The following is a 21472-nucleotide window of genomic DNA, read 5'->3' on the forward strand; positions in this document are numbered from 1 at the left end:
CCGGTCTGATCACAGGGAGGACGTCCTGACGCCCAGGACACGGGCGAGGCTTGGCGGTGGCCCCTGGTGCCATCCGCGGGCCCCAGGCCTGGGGACAGGGGACGTTGGGAGAGGGCTCCCTGTCCTTGGCCTGCCTGGGCGTCCTGGCCTGCCTGCCCACTGGGGTCGATGGGGACGGCGGGGCGAGCGCTCCGGAAGAGCCCGGAGAGAGCCCAGGGCTGCCTGCTGGCTGGAGGCCTGGCGAGCGTGGCTGAGGAACGCGGGCCGGCAGACTCCCGGGGCCCGGCCCTCGGCTCCCCCGGGGGGGCGTCTGCCTCCGGCCATCTGGCTCCGGCTCCCCAACACCAGCAGAGGACAGGCCGCCAGCGGCCCGACCTTCGCGTGGGACACCCGGGAGCTCCTTTCCGCAGGCAGGGAGGCCGGCGGGGTCCTAACAGGTGGCTGCCACGGTCCCCCGGATGCTGAGTGGTCAGAACCGGACGTCCCTGCGGCCAGCTTGCAGTCCACGGGGGAGCCCAAGGGCCGGGCGGGCGCCCTGTCCTCCGACGTGGGACGTGGGTGGGGCTGCAGGAGGCGGGAGCTGAGGGCTCTCACGGTGAATTCTCAGGTCAACGTGTAGCCCCGGAGAACAGCCGGAGGGGTCGGTCCTTCTGGGCAGACGGAGGGCAGCATGAGCAGAAGCCGGGGGATGTGCTCTCAGAGGGGCTGCAGACGCCCGTGGGCCCAGGGCGCCCGCGACACTCCCCGTGTGAACACAGCCACGCTTCTCACTGCTTGTGTTCATTCTGGAAAAGGTCATCGTTTTTCGTGAAGTTTGCGACTTCCGTTAACGTGTAGCGGGCTTGCTGTCCCCTCTGGGAGAACGCGTGAATGCGTTTTGGAGAGCGTCTCCCTCGTATCTCGTGGACACACCCGTGGACCTGAGCCACTGGCGGGAAGGAGTCTTGTGAGGCCGTCTGCTATTTTAGGGACGCAGAGGGGAGCTTTACGGAAGCGTCCGAGGATGATCACAGGCGAGAGCAGCGGGTCAGCGTGTGACAGGTGCTAGTGAGTCTGCCCCCGGGCGACGGCGAGGTGGGCGCTGACACTCTTCCTGTTGCAAAGTGCCAGAGTGGCAGTTCTGAGATGACCCTGGGTGGCGAGGTCAGGGCGCAGACCTGGTGCGCCCCTTGCGGCTCGGGTCCCGGCGGGTGACTCTTCACAGACAGCCGCCCACACATCCCGTGGAGGCCAGCCACGAGGACTCAGGTGTGCGCACGTGCCCTTCGGGGGCCGGTGTCGGGGGTGTGTGGCACGATGCACAGGGGCCAGCAGGTGACGGTCTGAGGGGGTGGTCAGGAGGGAAGCTGGAAGAGAGAGCTGGCTCCAGGCTGGGGCTGTGTGGGTGTGCCAGCTGGGCCGCGGGGCGGGCAGGGTGGGCCCCTGCGTGGGAACCGGCCTGAGTGCAGGTGTAGGGCCGGGTGGGTGCCCCAGGGTGACCCTAACCACAGCCCTGGGGGCCGCTCACCTTCCTGAGGCTGTCCTGGCCTCCTAGGGGGTCCCCTGCCTGTCGTGCTGCACGCTCTGTGGTCTCTGGCACCTGGTGGTGAAAGTGCAGGTGTCCAGGCCCCGGGCGGGTCACTAACCTGGGATTTGTCCTGTCGCCCCCCCTCCCCCTCCAGGAGAACCACTGTCGCCGCATCAAGATCCTCGGCGACTGTTATTACTGCGTGTCCGGCCTCACCCAGCCCAAGACCGACCATGCCCACTGCTGCGTGGAGATGGGCCTGGACATGATCGATACCATCACGTGAGCGCCCCGCGGCGACCGTCCCCGTGGCGTCCGCCCCCGCGTTGTCCCGTCCACTCTGCCGAGAGCCAGGCCGCATGGTGAGGCGCGTGTGCCTCTGGGACCCCCTCCTCTGCATTTGGCTGGGACGGCATTTTTTCATCCCTGGCCGTCCCGGGCATTGTCGGGATGGCGTTAGTGGGGCGGGAGGAAATACGCTTTGTCGCGTAGCCAGGCCGGGCATCCAGGGAGTCAGCCGGGTTCCGCTGAAGGAACTGCACGTGCTCGGCCTTGCGCGCCTTGGCGTCCAGGTGCCCCGTGCCGAGGGGCCTTGGAGGGAACAGGTGCGCGTCGCCTGGACACCGCGGGCCGGCCGTGTCCGCTTCTCAGCCAGCCTGTCTCGTCCCGTCAGGCAGCGGGATGAAGAGTTAGGGACCCTCGGTCGGGGTAGGGACGGCGTGGGGCCGGGAGGCCGCGCCGGTGGCTGGAGCACCCCCGTGCCCACGTCTCAGCAGCTCAGAGGGGTGGGTGCAGCCCCGCAGGACGGGCTTAATTCCCAGGGACCGCTGTCAGCATCCACACTCGGAGCTGAGAAGAGGCAGCAGCAGCGTCGTCTGGGGAACAAGAAAGGGGAGAGAGAGATGCAAACGAGGAGGCTCCGAAGTGTGGACGGGTGTGGAGGTGGGGCGTCCAGGAGGCAGGCAGTGCCCTCGGGGACAGGGGTGGGGGCCCTGAGGGCAGTGGGTCCCTTTGCCAGTGGTGGCAGTTCTGCGCCCACACCAGGGTTGGGCCGGGAGAGACCCCGGTGAGGCCAGCGTGCATCCAGACACTGGAGCCTCTGCCCTCGAGGGGGAGCTGCACTGGGGCAGGCGGGCAGGGCCGGGCAGGAAGCACAGGTGCGTCTCCGGGATGGTTCGGAGGCTCCCCCTCGCGACGGCGTCCGCTCGTGTCCCCGGCCACGTCCCAGCCATCAGAGCGCCGGGCACCACGTGCCACGAATACGCCTGCGGTTCGCATTGCGTCCTTTGTCAGCATGTGACGTCCGCCCCGTCGCGCGTCACCCCTCGTGTCACAGCCCGTGCTGTCTTGTGTGACGTCGCGTGGGGCTCACGCCCAACAGCTCTCACGTCGCGGCCACATCAGTGTGGAGCACGGCCTGGGTCACGTCGTGTGTCGTTCTGGGACCTCCTGGACCAAAGTGAGGTTGTGCAGGGGGAGGTGCGGGGAGGCAGGTGTCCACTCCCCCGTCAGCCGGTCACGGGTGCGTCCCCAGCGGGGCCTGGCCAGGCTGCCGCCGACGGCTCGTGCCGTTGATGTCCCTGAGGGTGGTGATGCCGGCCGCCCCTGCTGGGGCCTCCTGGGGGGACCTGGTGCCCCGCCGCCCCCAGGTCTCCTTGGGTGGAGAGGCGCCCAGAGGCGTGCTTGGGACGCCTGGCTGCTCAGCGGGCTCTGGGCCTGCCCTGGTGCGCCCCACCTTCGCCGCACTTGGGCGGCCTCGGAGGGATTTCTGTGACCGTCTCCTGGCTGCCCCAACCCGGAGTTCTGCACCTCCCCTCGGGCGTGGCTGCTGCTGTGCGGTGTGGAGAGGTGGATCCGCCTCCTGTCTGCCCCCTGCTCCGTTCCCTCGGGGCGGTGGGGGCCCCTTGGCTGTGTCTCCTGTCCGCTGAGGCTGAGCTCCAGGCTCCCCGACCCTGTCGGCCCTGAGACCGGCCTTGGCCTCGGAGGCCGCCCACCCCGGGGCCAGTGGGCATCTTCCCTGGCCTCTAGGGGCTGCCGTCTGCGTCGGCTCCAGATCCCCAGAAGCTTCCGTGGCCTCCTGGGATTCCAGGGCCCAGTCTCTGTCTCCACAGACTGGGAGCGTGTGCTGGGCGCCGTCCCGGCTTGGACGGGGGCGAGGGCCCCAGAGCCACAGCTCGGAGCCGGCCTCCTGCCCACGATGAGCCCCTCTTCCCTTCTCCGAGGGCCCCAGCGCAGGGCGCCGCCTGTGTGCATCCGCCGCACGGTGGGCCTCACGCAGGGACGGGCTCCTGGGGGGCCACTCCTGGATTGGACGGTTGGTCTCTTTGCTGTGGAGTTGCAGAGGTTCTTCAGCGATCTTGGATGCTGGCCCTTTATCCTACGGGTCCTTTGCACGTCTCTTCTCCCAGTCAGGAGGGTGTCTTTGAGTTTTGTTGTGTTTTTCTTTTGCTGTGCGGAAACGGCTCATCTTGATGAAGTCCCAGCGGTCCATTTCGCTCTTGTTTCTCTGGCCTTCGTGGCTGATGTGATTTGAAGAAGTTGCTGTGGCCCAGTTCAAGAAGGCTGTTGTTGCCTGTGTTCTCCCGGAGCGTGTTGGTGGAATCTTGTCTCACGTTTACATCCTTCATGCGTTTTGAGTTTATCCTTGTGTTTGGTGTGAGAGGAATGGTCCAGTTTCATTCCTCTGCATGTGGCTGTCCAGTGTTCCCAGCAGCCTTTATCGAAGAGACTCTTTTTTCCCCCCGTGTATGGTCTTTCCTGCCTGGCCGAATCTTAGTTGCCCGTAGAGTTGAGGGTCCACTTCTGGATGCTCTCCCCTGTTCCATTGATCCATGTGTCCGTTTTTGTGCCAGTACCACACCGTCCTGATGGTCACAGCTTTGTGGCACACCCTGAAATCGGGCATTGTGCTGCCCCCCCCCCACCCCGCAGTGGGTTTCTTGGCTACTATTCCCGTGGCTGTTTGGGGTCTTTTCTGATTCCACACAAGTCTTCAGATGATTTGTTCCAGCTCTCTGAAGAGAGTCTGTGGTATTTCTGACAGATTTTGCCCTAGTTGTGTAAATTGCCCTGGGCCACGTTGACATTTTCCCCGATATTAATTCTTCCAACCCAGGAGCATGGAACCTTTTTCCATTTCTTTGTGTCTTCCTCAGTGTCTTTCAGACCTGTGCTGCAGTGTTTCGGGTAGAGATCCTTTACCCCTTTGGTTAGGTTTCTTTCTAGGTAGCTCACACTTTTTTTGGGGTGCTGCGGTTGTATAAATGGGATTGACCCCTTCCTCGATGTCCCTTTCCTCGGACTCATTGTTCACGTACAGAAAGGCCACTGGTTTCTGGGCCCTGAGTTTGTATCCCGCCACAGTGCCGAACTTGCTGTAGGAGTTCCAGCAATCTTGGGGTGGAGTCTTTTGGGTTTTCTCGGTACGGTATCATGTCATCGGCGAAGAGGGAGAGTTTGATTTTCCTTTGTGGGTTTGAATGCCTTTTATTTCTTCTCGTTGCCTGATTGCTGAGGCCGTGACGTCTCATACTATGTTGAGAATAGCAGCGGTGAGAGTGGACATCCCCGTCTCGTGCCTGGTCTTCGGGGAAAGGCTCCCGGTGTTTCCCCATTGGGAATGCTAATTTGGCAGGGGCTTGTCGAAGATGGCTTTGAAGATGCTGAGGGACTTTCCCTCTATCTCTATACTCTGAAGCGTTTGGATCGGGAATGGATTTTGTCAAATGCTTTCTGTGCGTGTCTTGAGAGGATCATCTGGTTCTTGTTTTTTCTCTTGCAGATCTGATCAGTCACACGGAGTGCTTGCCGAGTGTTGAACCGGCCTTGCGTCCCAGGGATAAATGCCACCTGGTCACGGTGAGTAACTTCTCAATGTACCGTTGGATACTGTTGGCTCGTATCTCGTTGAGGACGTTTGCATCCGTGTTCATCGGGACATCGCAGTATAATTCTCCTTTTGGGTGGGGTGGAGTCTTTGTCTGCTTTTGGACATAAGGTGAGGCTGGCCTCCAAGAACGAGTTTGGAAGCATTCCATCTCTTGTCTATCTTTCGGAAGCGCTTGAGTAGAAATAGGTACGGTCTCTTCTTTATTGGCCTGTTCGGGTTTTCTGTGTCTTCCTGTTCCGGTTTTGGTATTTTGTGGTTTTCCGGAAATGCGTCCGCGTGGCTTAGCTTGGCCACTAGGGATGCTCAGGTTCCTCGTAGGTCACCAAACCCGCCTTAGTACTCGCTCTCCTGGGGAGCAGCCCCACGGGGACTAGAGGCCACCTGAGAGGCGGGCCTCGCCTCCGGCCCTGCCCAAGCCCCTCCGGCCCTGCCCAAGCCTTGAGACTCGCTATTTATAGTGACACGGGACCCGGGGACCCAGCGCCGGGGATTAAGTGGATCAGAGTGGAACCCGTACACAATCTCATCCTCGTCCCCATTCAGCCAGGGGACCCCGCTCTGTTCAGGGGCCACACCAGCACTGCCTCCAGCGTGCGAGGCTCTCGCGCTCACTGACTGCCTGTCCCCTCCAGTGGCACGCTTTGCGCCTGTGTCCCTGTCTTTCCCCCGCTGGGCTGTGGCTCCTGGTGGGCAGGGTGGGACTTGGTCACCGCTGTGTCTTCAGGATGCAGCACTGTGGGTCTCCTAGGTTGCCCCTGGTGGCCCTGGCTTCGGGGCCTCGGACTGGAGCCCCTGATTGAAGCATATGGGTCCCCGCCCGTCACGCGCGTGGCCCAGGGGTCGCTGAGGGCTGAGGCCGGCCAGCGTTGGTGTGGACACGCGTGCCTCTGGGCTCATCGGGTCATCACGGGACCCAACCAGGAAGGCCAGAGCCCTGTGTCCCGAACGGTAGGGGTCGGGGAGAGGGAGCAAAGGCCCCGTTTCCCCAGACTCTTCTCCTTAGCGATCTGTCACTGAGGTCTCCCCCGGGCGTCTTCCAGAAGGCTCTGCCTCCCGCCGTCCCCAGGAGCCCTGGAGAGGACCGTCGGTCCCCGCTCACCGTCTCTACCAGCCTCGGCCTCGTTCCTGAACTCTGACACTTTCCAGTTTGCTTCCCCGGCCTGGCCTGGGGACAGAGCAGGCTTTCAGGGGTGGCCCCCAGCCCAGTCGATTCCCGGGAGGACCACGCACTGTCCTTTCTGAGAGGACCGTGGCCACAGGTTCTACGTCAACCAACGGATGCTGGAGCTGTGTCCGAGCTGCCTCCGTGCTCTACCTGTGCTCTGGGATGATGCTCAGGGCAAGACCGACTCCCCTGACCGCCCCTGCCCCGTACCTCCCGGTATCCGGGACACAGCGCCTGAGGACCGCTGCCCCTTGAAGCCACACTCGGGTCCAAGGCACACGTGGCAATAGTGGCGCCAGCTGTCACGTCCTTTGTCTTCCCCGGGATCACCAGGAATAAGTGAAAAACCACCCGGGCCCTGGGAGCCTGGCACGGGCGGAGCCACTGCATGCAGGGGACACGCATCCCCTCATGTCCACTGCCAGGCCGGGGGTCCCGTCCTCCTTGGGAAAGTGCCTGCCCGGGATGTGGCATCTTTCGGGTTTAGTAGAAAGCAGCTGCGGTCTAGAGGAACCGGAGGGGACACACTTTGGCCTCTTGAAGGAGGGGAGGTCACATCTGGGAGCAGGGATCACACGAGTGGACGTGGGTGCTGTGCCTGGCTCAGACCAGAGCGACATCCTTGAGGACGTGTCTGCTTGCCACTGCCCCCAACTGCTGTGGGAGCTGCCCAGCCGCCTGCCCAGAGGCGATTGTTCTTGGGCGATGCCCGTCTCCTGTCCCCTCTCCCAGGTCCCCAGGGCCAGGGCTCATCTCCCAGGGGGACAGACACTCCGTGCTGTGTCCCTGCAGATTCAGCCCTTAACGTCCTCATCCCGTTTCCCGACTCAGACGGCGTGGCGGGCCGGTGTGCAGGGGTGCTGGAGCTCCTGGCTGTGGGTACTTATCCCGTGCCTCAGTTTCTTCTGGGGTGGCTCCGGGGCTTTGTAGGAGCGCGAGCAGCTAGCTTCTTGTGCCCTAGGTGTGGGGCCAGCGCTCGGCCAGGTGAGAGCCGCGTCTTGTTACTGCTCGGGGCCTGTGACCCGCCAGCTTTCTCTGACTCAGTGCCCCCGTGTCTGGGCTTGGTCGAGTGATACAAGAGATGCCCCGTTGGCTGGTGGTGGCCAGACTGTGTAGACTGTGTCCTCCGGCTGTGCTGTCGCCGCTCTCCCCCTCCTGCAGTGCGGCCGGGGTGCCCCGCGGTGGCAGCCACAAGGAGGCCTGTGTCCGTGGCCTCAGGGCTTAGGTGGTCCACTTGCCCGCCAGGCAGGGGGCTCGGGTCGGGGCAAGAGGGAAAGACCCCACGTTGCCTGGCTCCAGGTGCCTCGGTTCACACCACGGGGCTGGACAGGCGGGCAGGAAGGACCCGCTTAGTAGGGCTGGGCACGTGCGCCCCCCCGGGTGGTCCGTGTACACGCCTGCACACATGCACTGACGCCTCCCACAGATGCACCTACAGACACATCAACGCCCTCACGCTTCACGCGCACGTCCTCACACTTGTCCACCTTCACACCCCCCCACATACACACACAGGCACGTCCTGCGCACCCCACACATCGTTCCCGTGTTGATGACGCCGCGTTCTTACCTGAAGGATATGGGACCCGGGCCCTCCACATTCGTGACCCCGAGAGGCCTCAGAGACGGCCCAGAAACACGGCTTGTTGCAGTGTCTGTGGCCCGAGAGCTTGGGTGGAGGGACCGCAGTATGGCTGTCCTGGGTCTAGGTCTGCAGTTAGGGGCGCTTCCCTTGGTGGGGAGCAGGGCTGGACGGGGAGCCTGACCAGGTTGGAGCGGCCCACGGTGACGGTGACTGTGTGGGCAGTGTGGCTGCTCAGGCCCAGCGTCCTGATCGAGCTGCTCAGGGATCCCCAGGGAGGAGATCCCAGGGAAGGAGACAAGGGCACAGAGTGCCCTTGGAGGGACCCGGGGGCGGGGGGGACAGGGTGCCCATGGAGGGACCTGGGGGTGGAGGGGGCATGGGGCGCCCATGGAGGGAACCGGGGACGGGGGAGACGGGGTGCCCATGGAGGGACCTGGGGGTGGAGGGGACAGGGCGCCCATGGAGGGACCCGGGGGTGGAGGGGGGACGGGATGCCCATGGAGGGAACCGGGGGCGGGGAGACGGGGCACCCATGGAGGGACCCGGGGGCTGGGGGGACAGGGCGCCCATTGAGGGATTTAGGGTTGGAGGGGGGATGGGGTACCCATGGAGGGACCCAGGAGTGGAGGAGGGACGGGGCACCCATGGAGGGACCTGGGGGTGGAGGGGCGATGGGGTGCCCATGGAGGGACTCAGGAGTGAGGGGGGACGGGGCACCCATGGAGGGACCTGGGGGTGGAGGGGGCTGGGGTGCCCATGGAGGGACCTAGGAGTGGAGGGGGGATGGGGCACCCATGGAGGGACCTGGGGGTGGAGGGGGGTGGGGTGCCCATGGAGAGACCCAGGGGTGGAAGGGTGATGGGGCACCCATGGAGGGACCCAGGGGTGGAGGGACATGGGGGTGGAGCGTGGATGGGGCACCCATGGAGGGATCCTGGGGCAGAGGGGGAATGGGGCGCCCATGGAAGGACCTGTGGGGTGGGAGGACAGGACGTCTGTGAGAGGATCCCCTGCACACAGGCACAGGGTGTCCATCCAGGCGGGGGATCTGAGGACAGGGGCCGTTCACCCGGGGCGTGGCGGGGTCACAGGAAGGGTCGGGAGCCCTCCTCCTCCTGGCGTCGTGCGGCAGAGCAGGTGTGCGTGGGCGTGCGCTCCTGGGCGTGCAGTGGCACCGGTGGTGCTTCTGCGGGGCCAAGCGGGCGTCTCCTCAGGTGACGCGGACCCCGGCCTCCAGGAGCGAGGCCACCTCCGAGGCACGGACCAGCCTCTTGGTTGGCACCGTGTGCCCCAGTGTGCGGACGTGAGGCCCGACGCCCGGGAGAGGAGAGCGTGGCCGGCAGCCAGGCCTGCGTCCTGCCCCGGCCCTCTGGCGCCCATGGCCTCGGGGGGCCGCCCCCCAGCAGTCTCCCTAGGGCCCTGTGTCTGCGTGACCATGGGCTCTTCGGGGGCTGCCTCGCACATCTGCACCGCACGCTTGCTCGAGGGGGCTCCGGGAACCGTGCGTCCGGGCCGTGCACGTCAGAAGGTCCGGATCCTTACTTGGAAGCAGGTGTTGCTGACCTCCGGGGCGTCCCTCTGGCTGACTGCGCCGCGGGGGGCTGCGGGGACTCGCTGCCTCTGGGCGCTGCCGGCAGGGGCTGGAGAGCGCCTCTGTGGCTGCCTTCGCTGGCACCGGCCCGAAGGTACGCGGAGGCCTGGAGACGTCCCAGGGCTGCGGTCGGCGGCTGCGATTCCACGGCCCGGCGGGGACACGCGTGGAGGCCCGGGAGCTGCAGCGGGGCAGGGAGGCCCTCACGCCAGGAGCCGCCCCGGCAGAGCCACCAGGGTGCACAGGAAACGGCGCGGTGGCTCGCCGGGCCCCTGGGCACGGGCTGCTCACGGTGGTGGCCACGGCCGGGGTCCTCAGCGTCACGTGTGGGAAACCCGACAGCAGAAGCTCACAGGCCCCCGCCCCACCCCGTCCTGAATCTGTAGTTAAGAAACCCTTTATTGTTTTGCTTTTGCTACGGAAGCTCGCCGGAGCGCGGCCAGCAGGGCGCTTTCTTGGGGCCAGAGGCAGCCCCGACACCTGTCCCTGTCCTCTCCGCTTTTCCTCCTTCAGGGGATGCTCGTCCCAGAACGCTTTTCTTAATTCCACCACAGAGAGGGTGGCAAGCGGTCGCGTTAGGAAACGCGTCCGTGAGCAACGTGGGAAAGGCAGCACCCCGCGGGGAGCACCCCGCACCCGCAGGCAGGACTGGGTGGTCCCAGTGCGGGCGCCGTCAGGGGTCCCCGACCAGAAACACGGGACTTGGCGAGGCCCGGGCGGGGCGTTGATTTGGCGCAGGGGGTGCGCCCGGTGAGGTGGGGGTTCTCGTGTGTGGGCAGGGCTCCCCCTCTTCGGCGGTGGCCGAGCTGCCGATGCGGAGGCCGGTGCCCTGTGCTGGGCGGCACGGGGGCGGCTGGATGGCACCCGGGCGTTCCGCGCAGAGGTTTGAGTGCTGAACAGGGGGATCTTGGGGTGCTTCGGGCTTGGGGTCAGGAGGCTGCCCAGTGGTCAGGGGGACACCCTTGAGGCTGAGGCCGCTGTGGGAGGCGCCGTCCCGAGGGACAGCGGCACGCTGCAGGCCTGGCGGGGGCACGAGCACGTGTGTGCGCACCCGGGGCCCCGATGGGGAGATGGGACAGGGGAGAGGTCAGCCTGGAGGCGTGGGCCGGCCCCGGCCTCCGAGGGACGGGGATGCCCTCCTGGAGTCCACGGACGTGGGGCGCGGTGACCAGACGGTGTGGGGGGAGTGGCCACGGGGCGGGGGCAGCGGCCGGCAAAGCTTTGAGGTGCTCCTTCTCAGTTGGGGTTATTTTCTGTGTTCCATTTCCCCTTCCGAGGGGCCCCTCTGAGAATGCACGCGGCCATCTGGGAGCTTCCTTCCCGGGTCCCCGCCCCACTGTAAAGCCCGAGTGCGGCCCCCGGGGAGGCTGGGCTGGTCATGTGCGTGGCCCCTGTCGTCCGTGGCGGCACCCGGGGCCCCTTCTGAAGCAGCCTGGGGCTCCCCGGGCTGGGCTCTTCCCCTCGGACACGGCCCTTCAATCCGGATGGCGTCTCACTCACCTGTCCTGAGAGCCCACCTGGTGACCTCGGCCCTTGCCGCCTCTCCCCGTGTGCGAACAGCCCGTCCCTGTCCCCGTGGGCACAGGGGCCGGGCCTCTTGGGAAGGGGCCCAGCGAGGGTCCTCGGCCAGTGACGCCTCCCCCTCTCCCACCCCTGACCCTGCAGCCTGTGGTCACCTTCATCTCTGGGAAGCTCACGGCAGCTGCAGCCCACCCCCCTCCCCTGGGTGCCGGCCCCAGCTCCCTCCACCCACGCTGAGCGTCTCCAGACCTCGTGCCCAGCCCACGGCCAGGGCCTCTGCTGCCGTGTAGACCCCTCACTAAAGCTCAGGAGCCTGGACACCCGGCTTACATTTGCGGAGTCCCGCGCCCTCTGCACTTCCTGACGCCCCAGAACCTGCTGCTGGGTCCTTATCCCCAGTCCCCTTGTCCCGAGAGCACCTGCTCCCACTTCTGGGCGGTCCCTCTTCCACCGCCGGGTACCCCTCACCTTCGGGCCTGGTCCCCCTCCTCCTAGCCTCTACTCTTGTCCTGGACAGAGGATGAGGGGAGGGTGAGGCCAAGGCCAGCCCCCCACTGGCAATGAGCCTGGCCACCCTGGAGCCGTGGGACCCCAAGTGGCTGTGCCTGGATCCGGAGGTGGCTGTGCGGGGCCTGGTGCGGGCGCTCGGGCTGTGTGCCAGCCTCTGTACAGCCGCATCCTGCCGCTAGGTGTGGGCCGTGGGGTGGCAGGCTGTGCCTCAGGCTCCGCGCAATCTGGACGCGGTGGCGCCTGGCCCCTGCATCCCCGGGTCGCCGTGTCCCCAGTGGGTCTGCAGACACTCCCGCCGCTCCGGGCTGGCAGGGTGCTGGCTCTGCTGCCCCTGCCCGGCCTCCTGGGGGCGGCCCGCCCTCCTGCCGTGCCTCGAACCCTGGCTTCTGGCTTTGAAAGCGTGTTCTGTGGTTGAGTTCTCCGTCTCAAAACTTGTCAGTGGTTGTGAGGTTCAAGGTGATGCCTGTGGTTGGCAGGCCGGCGTCACTCTGTGCGTGGTGCAGCCCGTGGCTTCTGGAGTAGGTGTGCGTCAGACGGGGCGTGACCCCGGGGGCAGGGAGCCCGAGCTGCAGCAGCAAGGGGAAGGCGCCAGGCCCCTGTCCGGGAGCCCCAGGGCAGCGTGAGGACCTGGGGCCCGCTGTGGGGCGGGGATTGGCTGCTCACCCGGGGGCAGAGGGCCGTGCGCCTGCCCAGCCACACATCCTCGTCTCCAGGTGACCCCCCACCCACCCCCGCCCCATGCCTGTCCCACTGGCATCTGCCCAGGTCCACGGGGCAGGGGTCTGCTTCAACCCATTCCCGCGCCTCGCGGCCATGCAGGAGGCGCCCTGGGCGGTTTTCCCCGCCGCTCTGGCCTTGCGTGTGGCCCTTGCACCTCCAGCCTGCGTGCCCCGCTGATGAGCCAAGCGCTCAGTGGAGCTGCCGGGAGCAGGAATGGGGCTTCCTGGAAGCCGAGGCAGCGCAAGAGCACGCTTCGGGTCCTCTGCGGTCAGGTGCGAGGGCAGAAGACGCGGCAGCGCTGTGGCTGCTTTTCCTGCAGCAGGCAGGTGCCCTGGCTCACGGCTTTCAGTCTGGTCCTTCACAGTGGCGCTGCCTCCCCGGCCAGGGGCGGCTTCCCCCTGAGCCACGTCCGTTACCGCTTCACACAGGCCCCGGACGCTTCGCACAGGTGTCGGTGTGGTGCCCACGCGGGGCGGGCGGTGAGCTCTGCGCTGCTCCCACTCTGCGTAATTCAGCTTCGCCTTGGACAGATCATCCCCTGACTGTGGCCTCAGCTTCTATCTGACGGACGGGTCTTCTCTGTAGCGGATGTGCGTGGCTGCGCCGTGTGGACTGGGGTGGGCCCCGTGTGCCTCCGAGCCGGAGCTCTCGCATGCGTCGTCCCCTCCAGAAGTGCTTTGACGTCGATGTTCAGTCGTCACCCTTGTTGTCCTTTGAGGTTCCCGGGACTCCTGGAGCCACCTGGCCCGTCTGAGGCGAGGAGGCCCTGCCAGCCCATCCTGGAGTGGACACAGATCCAAAGCCTTGCTGCTGTTGTGCTTGAGTGGATGGACGGATGCAAGGATGGATGGCGGATAGATAGGTGCATGGGTGGATGCGTGGGTGCGGATGGATGGGTCGGTGGGTTGATGGTTGGGTGCATGGGGATGGATGGGTGGGAGGGCATAGATGGATGATATGGATAGGTGAGTGGGTAGATGATGTATGTATGCGTGGATGGATGGATTGGATGGGGAAGTGGATGGATGGGCGAGTGGATGCATGGGTGGGTGGATGGATGGGTGAGTGGGGGATGGGTGAGTGGGTGGATGGGTGGGTGGGCGAGTAGCTAAGACCCTGGCTGGATGAGTCCATGGCTGGGTGAGTGGGTGGATGGATGCAGGGATGTTTTGAATGGGGGGTGTATGCCTACAGATTTGATTCCGGCTGGTGACACCCCGTTTATGGAAGGAGATGGTGTTTGTGGTGGAGCAGTTCCTTGGTTTCTTCACTCACTGAGAAGTGGCAGGGAGAGGGGGACGGCGGGGTGTTACCCACGTCAGCACCCTGCAGGTGAGGGTGGTGGTCCCATTTGCATGGGGTCCCTTGGCAGTGGGCAGAGCTGGATTTGAACCCGGGCCTCTGACTTCGCGACCAGTGATCGTCCAGAGGATTCACTGGAAGCAGAGCCCAGCGGGAGAGCGCAGTGAGGGGTCTGGGCCCAGACCACACAGGCCCAAGTCTGCTCACGCACCGGCTGTGAGAGCCGGCCCACGCTCCTCAGCCCGAGCTCCGTCTCACGTTTGTAAGGGAGGCCAGGCGGGGTTGCGGGGAGCCCCGCGTGGGGTGTGGGCTGAGCACAGGGACCATATTTTCTCCCACCTGTGACACGGGGGATCAGGAGTGTCAGGAAGAGCACTGGGGATAGTTCCACGCCGACCCTGCCCGACCCCCGCCAGTGAGGAAGGGCCATGGGGTGCTGGTGCTTTCAGGAGCCAGGAGAGGCCTCGGGCCGCCGGCAGACCCTGACCAGCGGGCACAGGCCTAGAGGTCTTCTGGGATTGTCCTTGCGGCCCACGTAGGCAGGGTTGGGGTGCGGGTGGACACAGAGGCTCCTTGGCTTTGCAGTCCTGCAGGAGACAGTGCCTGGGAGGGACGCAGGCCTGTCCCCTCCCCCAGTGCCGTTCCCGGGGCTCAGAGATCTTGTCCGCATATGCACGTCTGCGCAGGCCGTGTCCCCATACCCCCGTGGTGCCCCCCGGCCTTCCCCCAGGCTTAGCATGCTCCAGAAGCTCGTCACTTCAGACGTCAGGCTGCCTCCAGGCCTTGCGTCTGTATGTCCTGTGGGTCATGGGACAGCTGGGGTCCCTGCCCACCCACCCACCTGACCGCAGATGTGAGGACTGGGAAACGTCTCGTGGGGTCTCATCCGGGACAGCAAGGAGCAGGCGGTGGCGCACATCTAACCCTTGCCACCCACGTGCCCTTCCTTATTCATTCAGCAAACACCAGGGTGCCCGTTTTGGGAGTGGCTCATCCCAGGCTCAGGGGTCTGCTGGGGGGAGCAGCGGGAGGGGTCGGGGGTCCTTCGGGGGTCTGTCCCGAGCGGGGCAGGAGGGGCGCAGCGGGCTGGGGCGGGGCCAGGCTGGAGGTGTGGCTCCTTGGCCCGGGTCTGGGGTCCCAGGTGGAGTGCAGAGGCACGGGGGACGCGGGTGGGGTGGTGCTGTCGGTGGAGAGGCCCCAGAAATGGGCACGGGCCCAAGGGGCGGGGTGCTGGGTGCTGGGACCTGACCTGGGCAGAGCCTGGGCCGCCGCGAGGGTGGGTGGGCTGGGGGAGCCGAGGAGGCGGGGGCCTTTCCCGGGGTGTTGCCTGCGGACGGCGCAGAGCGGGCTGGGACAGCAGGGGCCCGGAGAAGCGTGTTGTCCTCAGACGAGAGGAAGAACCGCAGGTCGGTGTGTCAGCTGCCGAGGGGGATGCAGCGGAGCCCGCGGGTCCCAGCTGGAGGGCAGAGGGGGTCCTGTGGCCTGGGTGGCAGGTGCGGGCCCCGAGGGAGGAGGGGCGAGTGCAGGACTCTCCTGCCGCACGAGGAGCACCCCGAGCCCTGGAGTGGACCGAGCAGGGCCCGTCACGTGGACTGCGTGTTTCTCCCAGAGTAGGAGAGCGGCGGGAAGGGGGTAGGCGGGAGGAGGAGAGAACATGGAGTGGGGCTTCCAGGGCGGGACACCTGTAGCCTCGAGGCCCTGACAGGGCCCTGTGTCCAGAGCAGTGTGGGCTTGGGAAAGCGGAGGGCAGGGCAGTCCTGAGGAGCCTGTGTGCTGAGGCCGCGGGCGTGGGGCAGGTACAGGAGGCCGGGGGCGTGGGGCAGGTACAGGAGGCCGGGGGCGTGGGGCAGGTACAGGAGGCCGGGGGCGTGGGGCAGGTACAGGAGGCTGGGACTGTGGGGCAGGTACAGGAGGCCGGGGGCGTGGGGCAGGTACAGGAGACCGGGGTGTGGGGCAGGTACAGGAGGCCGGGGGTGTGGGGCAGGTGCAGGAGGCCGGGGTGTGGGGCAGGTACAGGAGGCCGGGGGCATGGGGCAGGTCTTCGGGGCCAGAAGCTCAGGGCTGCAGAGTGTGCAGCAGTCCCTTCAGCCCGGGGCCGCACGTCCTGAGCGCTGCTGTGTCCGTCGGTGGCAATGACGGCAGGGGCAGCGAGGACCAGTCACCTGCCGGGAACCTGTGTAATTGTGCAGCCAGATGCTACCGCTCTGCAGGTGGTGACTGGGGCAGTGGCCCGAAAGCGGCCAGGGCAGGGGTCTCACTCCCTGGGACTCCCTGCGCCAGGTGCCAGGTGGGGCAGCAGTGGGCATGGCTGCTCTGACGTGGCTGTGGAGCAACGAGGAGGGCAGCGCCGGGGGCCCGAGTGGGCAGCGGGATGGGGCGGCCGCGAGGGCTGGGTTTCCTCTCGGGGGGAGGGCGCTGGCACGAGCGAGCAGGGTTTCGGGGCGCCCTCCTCCACAGGCCGGCCTCCTGTCGGGGACCCAGAGGCCGGACGAGAGAGGCAGCAGATTACGCCGGGCCCTCACTGGCCGGCCCTGTGGCTCCTGCCCCCCTGCCCTGTGGCCCTGTCAACCTGTGGGTCTTGGAGTGCTCATCTGGACCCCGATAGGCCCTGCCCCAGCCCCAGGTGGGGTGTCTCCCACCCCCCGCAGTTCCCCATGGAAACTCCCCCCACCCCCGGTCACACCTGTCCAGCAGGTGACCTCCAGGCATCGCCCCCATCACCGGTGGCTGGTTTGGTGGCCGACGCTGAGGGTGCCCTGCTGCCAGCTGGGGAGGGCTGTGCCTGACCACAGGGCGTGGGCAATGCCAGGAGGGAGGGGAGCACCGGCTGGCAGGTGGGGGTGCGGGGAGGCCCCGGGCCGGGTACATGCAGAGCGCCAGGCAGAGGAGCACCCCCGCCGGCCCACTGGACACGGATTCCTCCTGCACGCAGGCAGCTTCACCAGCGCTCACGGGGCTGACCGGCCAGGGGGCCTCAGTTTCCCTGGTGGATCGTCGAGGCAGGAGGGAAGGAAGGAGTGATGAGGTGCGTGTAGGGCGGTAACCGGGCCCCGCCGCTCTGCTGTCCGCTTCTCCCCTGGCCCGACGGCCTCCTGCTGGCCCGTGTCCCGCCTCTGGCCCAGGGCAGGGCAGCGCATGGGGTCCCGACCTCCCACTCTGTGCCTCTGAGCGGGGTGCCCGCGTGGGGGCTGTGGGGCGCTGGGCTGGGGGGGCGCGTGGCTCGCCGGTCCCCTTGCTGCCAAACGCGTGGTCGTGGCTGGGTGGGGACGTGGGGAGGCCAGACGGGTCGTGTGTCGGCCTGGGAAAGACGTGTGCTCCGCGCGGGGACCTGTCAGCGTGTGGGGGGGTGGAAAGGCGCCCACGACGTCGCCCGGGGCACGTGAAGGAGCACCTTGACCCTGCAGAACCCCGTCCGCGGCCTCTCGCACCCGCGCTGCCCACCGCCCCCGACTCGTGGCTTCAGTAACAACTGGCACGAGCTGAGCCCCGGCTGAGCAGGTGGCCTGAGCGGACACCCCAGGACGCGGCACGGGCCCCCGACGGCTGCGCCGCCCCTGCTGCCCCCGGGCCTGGTGGGAGGTTGCTGCAGGCCCCACAGAAGCACCTCCCCGGTGCCGTGAGCCTGCTTCAGGCTAGGAACGCTCCAGCGAGGGCGCAGCGGTGGGCTCCCGGGACTGGAGACGACCAGGGTCGCAGCAACATGGCCGGGCCGGTCACAGGGCGGGGAGCGGGTCACACGGGGACTCGGGCGGCTCCCGGGGACCCTCACGGGACAGCGGTTTTCTGGCTACGTGGTGTGTAGGAGGCGCCGTCCAGGTGCCGGGAGGAGAGCGCAGCAGGTGAGCCTGGCTCCGGGGTCAGAGAGCTCCCTGCGTGCTGTGCTGCCACCGCATGAGGCGGCCCACTCGGGACGAAGGGTGCACCTGCCGCCCCGGCTCCTGGTCCGGGAAGCAGCTTCGCCGGCACCCAAGGGCCACCTGGGCAGTGCGGTGGGGACACGGGCTGGGTGTGGAGGCTGAGGAGCCCCGCCGAGCTCGCGCCCCCCGCGTCAGGTGCCCTGTGCTCTCTCCCTTCCAGCTCGGAGCCAACACCCTGCTTTTCCTCAGCGTGAACACGTACGGGGTCTTCGTGAGGGTCCTGGCCGAGCGCTCCCAAAGCAAAGCCTTCCTGCAGGCCCGCAGCTACACTGAAGACCGGCTGAGGCTGGAGGACGAGAACGAGAAGCAGGTGGGCGCGGGGGGCTCTCACCTGCAGGGGCACGGGGCCAGCGGGGGACACGGGGTGGGGAGCACAGCTGGGGGCATGGGGCCGGGTGGGGGGTGCAGACAGCGGAGTGTGGGCCCAGGGTGCAGGGCCGGGAGCACCCAGCGGGGAGCACGGAGCTCGGGGTGGAGGTGCTCAGGGGCCTCAGGAAGAGGAGACAGGGCAGCAGCAGTGGGGACTCCGTAGACTTGGAGGGGGAGGACCTGCCACCTTCTGTGGCCCCAGCGTCAGTCTCCCCATTGGTCAGACGGTGTGGCCAGGTGACACTGTAGGGCTGGGAGAGGGCAGGGCGAGCTGCAGAGCTCACCCCATGGGTTTGTTGCCCTGCAGGGGCTGAGCTGCTCCAAGGCCGGCACGGAGGGCGGGGGTTTCACCTGTGGGGGGGAGGTTGGGTGGGATCCAGCTGGAATCCACTCCCTTGGAGCCGGGGTGGTGGGGGGGTGGTGAGGCAGGTCCTGACCGGCCCTGGCGCAGGTGTGGTGGGCCCTGACCCGCCGGCCAGAGGCTAAAGCTCCGTGGACCCGAGGGTGTCCCCATGACAGTGGTCGTCACGGTAACCCTGGCCAGCAGCTCGGCTGTGAACCTGGGGGGCCCCCTGCCCGGCCCCTGCCACAGCGTGCTGGGGCCGCGGGACCACCCACCCCCACCCAGACGGCGAGCCGGACCGTTGCGCACTGCCTGGAGTCCCCGGGCTCATCCCCGTCAGGGGTGCCGGGTGGGCTGGGAGCCCCAGGCGAGGCTTCCCCGCAGCGTCGGTGCTGAGCCTTGTTTCTGTGGGGTGGCGGGTGGGATTGCTCTGTACGTGAGAGCCCACTCAATGGCAGACGCAGGGCGTGGGGTACGGGCCGTCTTTCTAAAACATGCACACGCGTGTGTTTATTTATAGGTTCTGTAACGATACCTAGTGTTTACGGTGAAGGTAGGTTGTGGTTTAGAAGCAGATGATGTACGTGTGCTTAGATTGTGTGTGCGTATCTGGATGGACTTGTCTGTGGGAGATCCACGTCTGCGTGTATACGTACGTGCACATGCGTGGTATGCGTGTGTGTGGGCCACATGTGCGGAAACGTGTGCATGTGTGTCAGTACACACGTGTATGTGTCTATGTGGAGCATGTGTGCAAGTGTCCATGCCTGTGTGTGTCTACGCGTGTGGATTTGCATTCGTGTGGACTCTGTGCATGCCAGTGTCTGTACGTGAGTGTGCATGTGCGTACATGTATGTGGGGGTACGTGAACATATGCATGCAAACGTCGGGTGTGTGCATATATGCGTGGATGTGTGCGTAACTGCACATGTGTGGATGCGTGTGGATGCGTGTGTGGATGTGAGTGTGAGTGTGCGCATGTGTGCAGACGAGTGTGTGGCTGAGTGTGTGTGTGCATGCAGGCACACACGTGCGTACGATCCGGAGTCCCCGGGGCTGGTCCCTGAGCGTCTCCTGCGACATCAGCCCCGCCAACTGAGGGTCTCTTGGCCGTTTTTGAGACGCTTGCACGCGCAGTGCGGGGACCCCCCTTGGATGCCTCCCCGACATCCTTGAAGAAGCGACGTTTGGGGGCCGCCGCTGCGTCTTCCTCTTCTGAGTTTCCCTTTGCTCTTCCTCCTGTCTTCCATCTCCTCTGCGTTTCCTTTCGGATGTCTTTCTTTCCGTGCTCGGCGTGTGTCTGTCTTCATCTCTTCTCTTCCCGTGGCTGCCTTTCCCGACGACCACGTGAGGCTCTGGGCCTGTTGGGCCCCCGAGCTTGGGGTCGGCCGCGAGCGATGCTGCAGTGGTGGCCGCGGCGTGGACCGCACATGCATGCAGACTCCCAGGCCTGCGCTCTAACCGCACCCCCGGCCCCGGCCCCAGGGCCGAGCGGTCACACGCACTCCTGCCGTCACGGGGCCACTCTGCGTGCTCGTGTCAGCTCCGCCAGCAAGGGCTCATCCCACAGAGGGGGGAGCCCAGACACCGGGAGGCTCAGGGCCGGCGTGTGGGCGCAGCAACTCTGCAAGACGGCAGATGTCACCCTGACCCGTCAGCCCGGTGACTGCTGTTACCGTGTTGTCACTCTGGGTCCGGATATTTAGATTTTCTGCATTTTCCCACGGACGGATCCACCGGTGCTTTGAATGTAGCTTGAGGCCACTGTGCCTTCCTCCCCGGCGTGCGCGCGGGACTTCGTGTTCTCGGCCCCGACGTTTAGACGCCGTGTTTTGAAAACGTGACTCCTCCCGAGGAGGAGTTCATCCTGGTTCATCGCCTGGGAGCAGGCCTCAGCTGTGTTGTCGGGAGAGCAGGTGCGACTTCGCGCCTCGCCCCGGCTCCGGGGGGGTCTCCCGGTTACGCCATGTTCCACGTTCTCCTTCGAAGTTATCCGGGATCGCGCGTGGCTCCGGTAGCAGTGGCCTCTGAGTGGGGTCCCGGGGCCCGCCAGTCCATGGGGGGCCGGCTGAGGCGGGCCTGGTGGTCGGGGGCCCGGCGTGCGTCCCGGAGAGGAGTCTGGTCTTCTTTGTCCATCCTCCACTCCCTGGCGGGCCGTGCTGCGCCTCCTGGCCCTCACTGACGCGGGACGGCCTCTCCACACGGTTGCCCTTCGTATTTCTTTGTGGCGTATGTGTTTGACCCCTCCTGGCCCACGCTCTGGCCCCGTGGGTGCCAAAGGGCCGCTCACCGTGGAGAGGCCGGTGTCTCCTCCGGGGTGGTCCCCGTGTCCCCACGTGTGTTTCTCTCGCCTTGCTTCTCCTGGTGTTAAAACTCAATAGTTCCATATTTCAGACATTTCCGTCATTTCTCTTGGTGGTTCACACGGTGCTTTTGGAACAGGAGGGTGAGGGTCACGTCCATGCATCTCTGGCTGGCCCAGAGCGGGCGAGTCCGGACTTTGACCTGCCATGTCTTCTCTGTTGGGGCCTGGGGGTCGGGTCTGTCACACGGGAGTAGGCTTGGCACACGGCGAGGGCTTGCGGGCCCGGGGGTCAGATACTCCAAAGGGACTTGGAGGGTCTTTCGCTTCCAGAACAAAGACGTCCAAGCTTAGGTCTTCGAAACGGGAAAGCCTTAGAGCAGCTGATCAAGAAGAAAGAATGGGCATAGAGCGGGTGTTAGGGACGGAAGGCTCGGCGGCAGATAGAGCCGTGCTAAAAGCAGACACAAGGGAAACACTCAGGATTCGTCACTAGCAGGAGATTTGAAAACTCCGAGATGCACCAGTTCCCGCACAGTTTCCAGGATCGAAACTGGTTCGAGAAGCAAATAGAGGGCTCGGAAAGCCCGTGGCCACCCAAATGTTGACTTAGCAGTGACCGTCGTCTCCGGGCCCGTGGTCACCCCTGAGCCGTGTGGGCGTCCGGGGAAGGCGCCATTCCCGCTCCCGCTTGTCCCGGGGATGTGGGCGCAGGGTGACTCTCCAGAGTCGCCGACGTGCAGGTCGCAC

At 66.0% G+C, this 21472-nt stretch overlaps 1 protein-coding gene and 1 long non-coding RNA gene across 2 annotated transcripts in view; both read left to right on the forward strand.

The window, feature by feature from the left end:
* LOC144284187 (uncharacterized) overlaps nucleotides 1-21472 on the forward strand; it is a 159134-nt gene that overhangs the window by 23517 nt on the left and 114145 nt on the right. The gene's annotated exons all lie outside the window — the stretch shown is intronic.
* Nucleotides 165-19399, forward strand: LOC144284911 (uncharacterized). The gene is made up of 4 exons (XR_013353313.1): nucleotides 165-1248; nucleotides 1662-1789; nucleotides 5289-5365; nucleotides 18940-19399. It is a non-coding gene; the product is annotated as an uncharacterized LOC144284911 (long non-coding RNA).

Source organism: Canis aureus, chromosome 15, assembly GCF_053574225.1.
Source record: "Canis aureus isolate CA01 chromosome 15, VMU_Caureus_v.1.0, whole genome shotgun sequence".
Lineage (NCBI taxonomy): Eukaryota > Metazoa > Chordata > Mammalia > Carnivora > Canidae > Canis > Canis aureus.